This window comes from Patella vulgata, chromosome 9 (assembly GCF_932274485.2).
Source record: "Patella vulgata chromosome 9, xgPatVulg1.2, whole genome shotgun sequence".
Lineage (NCBI taxonomy): Eukaryota > Metazoa > Mollusca > Gastropoda > Patellidae > Patella > Patella vulgata.
Window position 1 is genome coordinate 40,336,699 of NC_065887.2, and position 8,463 is coordinate 40,345,161.

The 8,463-nt window shown below is 34.5% G+C and overlaps 1 non-coding gene across 1 annotated transcript; it reads left to right on the top strand.

Moving 5' to 3' along the window:
* The first annotated feature begins 3,484 nt into the window (after window positions 1-3,484).
* On the top strand, window positions 3,485-7,422 carry LOC126831945 (uncharacterized). The gene is made up of 6 exons (XR_008789258.1): window positions 3,485-3,588; window positions 4,308-4,457; window positions 5,116-5,203; window positions 5,834-5,907; window positions 6,698-6,802; window positions 7,290-7,422. It is a non-coding gene; the product is annotated as an uncharacterized LOC126831945 (transcript).
* Window positions 7,423-8,463: the final 1,041 nt, after the last annotated feature.

Genomic DNA, 8,463 nt, shown 5'->3' on the forward strand with positions numbered 1-8,463 from the left:
GGTAGTAAATAATATTCGGAACCATCCGTTTTGTTCTGTGTAACTAATTTTTACAAGTAATTTGTGAACGATTTTCAAAGTGAATGCTGCAAAAGCCTATGGAATTTATAATAAGGCTTTGCAATTTTTTTTATATTTGCTTTTTAATTTAAAACAGTAACAAATTTACCTTTAATCTAGGGTAAACCAAGTCTAAATATTAGTTTTGATCAGCCAGTCTTTGGACTGCCATACCAATTAATGCTAGAAAAATAAGGGGGGACTACTCTAACAATAATTTTATTTCAAACTCCTAGCGCTATGTGATCGTTTTAATTCCAAAATACACGAAATAATTCACATTTGTTTCTCATAAAAAGCGTGAATTAATGAAATAATTAACTGTAATTGCTTTGTTTTATATTTTTTCAGTTAAATGTACTTATAAATGACATTCTGAGAATTTCTATTACTGTCTGTCAAAAATATTTGCCAATGAAAATAACATCAGTTTAGCTGCGGTACTGGTTTGTTGTACTCAACAAATATGGCGGCCTAACAACAACTGTAAAAAAAGTGCCAGAAAGTTTTTGGTGCATAATTTAATTATTAATTATGTCATGTTGATTTTAAATTATAAGGAAATAAATCACACAAAAGTTTTAGGAAATTTAAAATCTGCAGAAGGTAATATGTAACAGGCATTGCCTGAGTAGAGCGAAGCTGATTATTGTCAAATATAAAACCTTCATCATAATTAATTTTCTCAAGTGATACAAAAAATGTTAAATAATTTAGTTTTTCCAAATTGATTTTCATTTAGATCTAAATTGTATACATTAATTTTGTTTTTTAAAAAAGAACAAAAAAGTGTGAGAATTATTTTCATTGACGTCAAAAATATGTGACGTCATTGATTAGACGCGTCATAGAAATAGTTCTATGAGGCGCGTAATCTAGCTTGGGCGAGATTTGGTAAGTTGACATGCGCATTGCCTGTTTTGCCCAGTGTATCCGGTTCCGGTCTGAATTTTTTTTTAATCAACAGTCTGTGGGTGACAATTTCAGTTACGTTCCTGTGTTACCGGAAAAGAGCTTTGCTCAAGCACGGCGCTTTGCGCGATGCTGTAGAGCTTCGCTCTATATTATCTTTGATTAAATTTAACTAATAAAACAAGAAAATTTATTGCCTGTGGCTGTGAATGTGATTGTGTCAGGACTGCCAAAACTATCAGTCAGTGAAGTGATAGTGCCAGGAGTTAAACTCTCGGTCTCGCCCTAACTCAGCAGGACAGAGACACCATTACCGTTAACTTTCGAACATGCTATTATAAAAGAAAACATAAATCTAGAATCTTTTTTACTGGCAGTAATATATTCCTGTGGCATCGCAGTCACAGCTGCTGTTCAAAATTTCCATTTTCTATCTACTAAAATAAATCTGTAGTACTGTTTATTATTATTTTTTTATAGTAAAATGAAAGTTGGAGGAGTGAGTGGTTTAGATTGGGAATAGAAATTGGTTCATCATGACTACAACACCACAATTACCATCTTTAAATGAAGGCAGAAGCAGTCTGGTATCACTGCAATCCATTCCCAGAACAGAAACTCCCAGAGATAGGGCTTCCAAATGGGCACTGGATGTCAGAAAAAGGTAATAATAATTCCTGCATAGTCACAGTGCAGCATTTCAAACTAAAGTCTGCTCTGTGCGTGTACTGTGAGAGTACAGTTGTTCTATATTGGAAACTTTTCTTGAATAGTCTGGCGTACTCTTAAGCTAAGTTTTAAAGTTCTGATTTGATAGTCTGTGGTAGGTTGTTCCATAAGACAGCAACATTGTAATAAGCAAATGGAATTGATGTCTTGACACAAGAAAGTTTAAATAGCAAAAATCCCTTTATAGGAAATCTAAATACAAGTAGGTAGAGCCGATGTCATGGCAAAATTCCCTCATGTACCATGGCATATTACATAGAGTTTATGTATAATAGAGTTTATGTATAATTTCAGCCTAGAAGAAAGTTTGCGATCGGAATGTGAAATAATTGAAGAAGATGTGAAGAAACTAAAAAATGAACTGATAGCAGTTTTTATAACGGCTCTTCAACAAGATAGGTAAGTCTGATATTAATAGAAATAAACGACCTAGAAGCTCACCGAATTCCGAGTCATAAAAGCAAGAAATAAATAAAAGAGATAGTTTAACATTTGTAATTGTGATAACTTAACCACTTGTAAAAATGTCTGGTGAAAGGAGATATCCGACTAATCCAGATCGAATTTTTGCTGGGTCATGCTATCACTGAGAGGCATGAAATAGGGAAAAGTTATCATTTGATTAGCTGCCGATAAATTTCTGAAACCATTTTTTAAATTATTTAAAGGATAAATGAAGATATATATTATACTATAAATATAAATGTTTTGTTTTTGATCAGACGAAATTAATGATTGATCCATGTTCCATGTTCTTTGGGTTTTTTTCAGTCGACCAACGTGGCTTTACTTACAAGAAATATTAGAGCTAGTCGAACCATTTCAGACTTTCTTACATTATTTTGATACGAGAGCAGAGGTGATTATTCTTTAGTTTATTTACAGAGAAAAACAAAAAAAAGAATCATTACAAATTTTTGAACATGTGGTGTTTTCATGTGAAGGATTTTAGGTCCACTATAAAAATCAATCCAATTTAAAGGACAATATTGGTGCCAGTCTTTATCACATATGTGTTAGAGCTGGTTAAACACATTCCAAATATACTTTTAACACAGAGATCATTGCTACGATAGCTGAGTAATACAGGTTTCCCGTATCGGAAGTGACGAACGCCAAAGGAAAACACGAGTCACAGCTCAATATAACTGACTGAAGCGACTAGTGATAACAGATATACAGCCAAATTTCTGCTCACTAATAATTCCTTTGAAGACCAACAGTTGTTGTGTGAGACTGTGAGAGGATATCTGACAATTCATAAAAAGAATTGACTGCCACTAGATAAGAAAACACGAAAGAAAAACAGAAAAAGTCCGTGCAATACTGTGTTTTTATAAGGTATAGAATGAATATAAACAAGGGAATGTACGGACTATTTCTATTTTTCTCGTGTTCTCTTATCTAATAACATTCAATTACTTTATTGAATTGTCAGGTATCCTCTTACAGTCCCATATAACAACTTTTGGTCTTGGAAGGAATTATTAGTGAGCAGAAATTCGGCCATGTATCTGTTATCACTCGTCGCTTCAGTCAGTTATATTGAGCGGTGACTCGTTTTTTCCTTTGGCGTTCGTCACTTCCGATACGGGAAACCTGTATTACTCAGCTATCGTAGCAATGATCTCTGTGTTAAAGATATATTTGGAATGTGTTTAACCAGCTCTAACACATATGTGATAATGACTGGCACCAATATTGTCCTTTGATTAGTATAGCTGTTTTGTTGTGTTTTTTTAAAAACTGACTGAGAATACAAATTTTTTTCTTGCTCTTTTACAGTTCACACATTACTTGGAACGGATTAGCAGCCATTTTGAGATACATCGAGAACGTTTATTTGATCTGCAGATTGTTGATTCGTTGGCAAAAGTCTTTCCTGAGGTATGTTAATGTTGGCGCGATTACGTTTTACGTTTCAGTTTGTTAACTGAATGTGCAGTGATTAACCTAAAATGTGTAGCGATCAGCCTGATTTTGTGCAGTGATGTAAGGACACTATCTGAAATCATGTGTTAAAGTATATACTGAAATATTTGTTTGTTTGTTTATATTTTTTCAAATGTCAATCAGCTGTACCTTACACTTCCAGTAATAAAAGTAATCATTAATCATAATTAGGGTGTGCCGTTTTAATTATAATAAGCTTCCACAGGGGATTGTTCATGAAAAGGGTGGGGTGGGGTGTAGAAATGGTTAGTTCGTGCGCTTGCTTTATCATAAGGTCTGTCATTGAGTCAACTGGCATGGTTTTGATTCCCTGGTTGTACCTGACAAGGGAATAGGGTCACCTATCCAACCTCGTGGGTTTTTCCTGGTTTCCTCCCACTGCTAAAGGACCCCCTACGCCCAAGCGAATTAAAATATAATTGAACTATGTGTCGAGTGGATGTTAAATCCCATTTCTCTCTCTCTCTCTTTATTCATGAAAATGTAAAACTAAAATACTTTAAGAATACTGCCGTTAATCATAATATACGTTCAATGAGTAATTAAAGACATGTTGTTCAATGCATGGTTGGTTAGAATAATCTGTCAACTTGATGGGAATGTGTACTCGTTATTCTCTCAATATTTATTGCTTTATGTTTTTATTTTGACAGGAAATGGAAATTATTAAAGCCAAGGGGAATCACCTAGTGAAGAATTATTGTGTTAATCCTGCTCTATTAAAGACTGCGTCACTATCACCAAGAAAATCTCCCAGAAATCGTTTGCCCGATGGAACAAACCCATACTCTACCCATGTTGCTGTAAGATTTGATTATTTATTGATTACTTTCTGTATATTTGAGGGGGGATGACAGACCAACATCATCCCCCCCCCACCCCAATGTAAAAGAACCTGTGGAAGTTGTAAATTAAAGAAGAGTTGATAATTCTAATCAAAACGTTGCTCAAAATAATAAAGAGTAATTATTTTCTGTATAAATGTAGGGTTGTTGGGTGGATGAATGGTTAACGCATGCACATTGCATCAGAATGTCTGTCATTGAGTCAAGTGGCATGGTTTCGATTTTCCACTTGTATGTGACAAGGGGTAAGGTCACCTTTCCAACTTCATGGGTTTTCTTCGGGTCCTCCGGTTTCCTCCAACTATTAAAGACACCTACGCACAAGCAAATTTTTTGAAATGAAATTGAACCATAAGTTAGTCCCGAAATGACCTAATTTGTGTCCAGTAGACGTTAAATCCCATTTCTCATGGGTTTCCTCCAAAGACCCCTATGCACAAGCAAATTATTGAAATGAAATTGAACCATATGTTTGTCCCGAAATGACCTAATTTGTGTCCAGTAGACATTAAATCCCATTTCTCTCTCTCTCCATAGAATTGTGTCCTGCTCTCTGAGTTGGTTTAGGATTAGTCTAGCCTATTTTATTGTATGAAACATATGATTATATTTTTAGTCTGATGAAGAAATTATGACAAGACAGTCGTTAACGTTTCGAGATCTAGGTAAATCAATCGGACCAGTTGCTTTTGAAATGGCAGCAAGTAAGTAGATCTTTCTGATTGTTTGGAAATAACAAAATCTCCCGGTTTGGTTGGAAACAAAACACGAGTGAAAATAACTTTTAAATCTGTCAAATTATCAAAAAACCAAGCTACATATTTGGTATGAGCTTTACTGAAATTTCTGAAATAGTATTTTAAAATATAAATTATGCAAGAGCTAAATCTGCCTATTGTTAGTCTTTTTATAGGCCTTAAATGTTATATAAACTATTAATTAGATATTTTTTAACATGAAAAGACCTTAATGAACTCTCGATGCCATCTTATGTGTCAGATTTTTACTGGATTTGAATCCAATCTGCTGCTCAACGCTCACTGATGATTAAATCCAAAAATGGACAATGTTTTTTAATCGTACCGACTTTAGTAATGATGATCAAGGCTAGACCTAAGATTCAATCAACAATATCTCGGTTCAAAGTGAAGCAATTTGACTGAAATTTTCAGCATATTCCCTTTACATTATCTAGTTTTTAACTATTATAGTGAGAACCGCCAGCTCTATCTAATCTTCCATAATGCCACTTTAAAATATAAATTTGAGTTACATCTCAGCATCTAGATTTTTGAAACATAGTTTATGATTATGGTTATTAATTTGTGTTTTAGGAGAATCTATATGGAAACATAGTTTAGGTACTACAGCTTTAGCTTTAAACACAGATATACCAATCCCTGTAGAGGTAAGTTCATTTAGATATACCATAGGTATATATGTATACAAATACCTGTACAGGTAGGTTCGTTTAAATATAGATATACCAATACACGTACAACCATTTATCATTTTACAAGAATTCATGTTTCTGCTTGGGACCTAATTTTATGGTGGTCCAGACATTTAGCTTTTTGTAATGGTCCCCACAATCTGGTATCTGTATAAAAATTCCTGCAATTTCCAATAGCAAGTAGGATCAGGAAAGAGTAAGGAAACAACCAGGATCAACTTTTACCCCAATAAAGGATGTGCTGAAGACACTAATGCAAAGATCGAGAAGCATCAAATAGTTTTGAGATTTACCATTGTACATATGAACCAGAAACCTGAAAAGGGTGCCTCACAATAAACAACGTAAAATAGACGTATACATTTACAAGAAGAATATTAATGATGATAATATTTATATTTTTTGTATTAATATGGTTTAGTAGTGTTTTTATTTTGAATTATATACATAGGTGCACTATAATCTGTTATGTAAATGAGCCCCTAAAGGCCTTAATCTGGCCTTGTGTACACAACATTTATCTCTGAACTATACAAAGATGCACATAATCTTAAAGCATGAAACTAAAGGCTGAAAAGATCTTCAATGCTGGTTGACATAAACATTGCCGACTTATTAACATTTGTTTTTCTTTTTGTGTGAAAATTTATGGTTTTGTTAATATGATGTCTCAAATAATTGTATACTTGAAATCACAGGAGTGATATCGCAGACATTTTCAAAATGTCCATATTATTTTTTGTAGCCTCAATCATCCAGAAGCTCGTCCAGAAGAACAAGCAGTATACATACCAAACTTTCACCAGAAAAACTTAAAGCAGTAATAGCTAAATCAGTCAAACCTAGTCAGGTAGGTGGTCATGTCTTTCTGTACTTTTTAAAAAAGGGGGGGGGGGGGAGTGGGTGGTCTAGTGGTTTAACGTGTGCACATGAAATCATAAGATCAGTCAAGTGGCGTGGTTTTGGTCCAACATCTTATTAGGTTGTCTCTGGGTCCTTTGGTTTCCCCCCACTGCTAAAGACCCCTACGCACAAGCGAATTATTGAAATAAAATTGAACCATATATGTTAGTCCCGAGATGACCTAATTTGTGTCGAATGGATGTTAAAACCCATTTCTCTCTCGGTGGAATATTTAGAGGAACTTTCTTGTTCTTGGCCAACACCACCATCAAACCCCCTGTACATCCTGGTTAGTGAGTCAGCGCCTTACTGATGGAGCCACTGTGACTTTCTACAAGATTTCTATGGACATTCCTGAATGTTATGTAATGAGAGTAATAACAAAAACCCAATGTGATAAATTTATTGTATTATATGATTTATTTGTTTTGAAGGAGGAAGTTCCAGTAATGACTGGTCGTGAAGCTGTAGAATATTTTGCTAAATGTCATCATATCGGTAAAATAGAGTCGATTTATTTCAATCTGGCACCATCACGGTATTATAGACCCTATGATTTAATATCATGTCCACAAAATAAGGTAATTTCTCACTTTTCAAAATAACGTCATTTCTCATAAGTCTGTTTCAAAATAAGGTCATTTCTCACTTTTTATCATATTTCAAAATAAGGTCATTTTTCATCAGTCTGTTTCAAAATAAGGTCATTTTTCATCAGACTGTATGTTCCCCGAATTCTCGTTATGTTACGAATGCTTTATTCTTACATTTGGTATTCTTGTTTTTATTCTCTTTGAATAAAAGCCTACAGTAATATTGACATGAAACTGGTCAGGCTTGTTCTTCTTTGCACAATTAATGTTTATGTGTTTCAGGTCACTCCAGGGTTAATCCAGAACATTATGTGTTTTGTACAATTATTTGTTGCAGGCCAATCCAGAGCATTATGTGTTTTGTACAATTATATGTTTCAGGCCAATCCAGGGCATTATGTGTTTTGTACATTAATGTGTTTCAGGCCAATCCAGGGCATTATGTGTTTTGTACATTAATGTGTTTCAGGCCAATCCAGGGCATTATGTGTTTTGTACATTAATGTGTTTCAGGCCAATCCAGAGCATTATGTGTTTTGTACGTTTGGTGTACTACGTGTTTTCCCGAATCAGGATAATGAGAGTCTGTCATTAGCTGACTGGCAGAAAGAAGCTGTTTTATGGAAGGCCGTTTCTTCTATACCTTTTTTTAAATATTTTCTTGTATCTAAATCTTTCAAAAAGTAAGTTTTAAAGTTGCTGGTCCATCATCTTGAATTCCTTTACAAACTTTATTATCGTGAAAGTTGAATCTCTATAAGGTATATCAGTCCAATAATGGTTCAATTCCTTTCAGTATTTACAAAGATATGATCATTTTAAATTTGTGTCACGCTATGCACCTTCTGCAGATGATATGTACAAACCAGAGCCACCTATAAATGTTTGGTAAAAGCTTTCCATGGACCTCTTTTGAATTTTGTGTGTGTGTGTGTGTGTGTGTGGTGGTGGGGGGGTGGGGGGGTGATGGCCGAATGGTTAGCGTGTGCGTGTTGTATCACAAGGTCTGTCATTG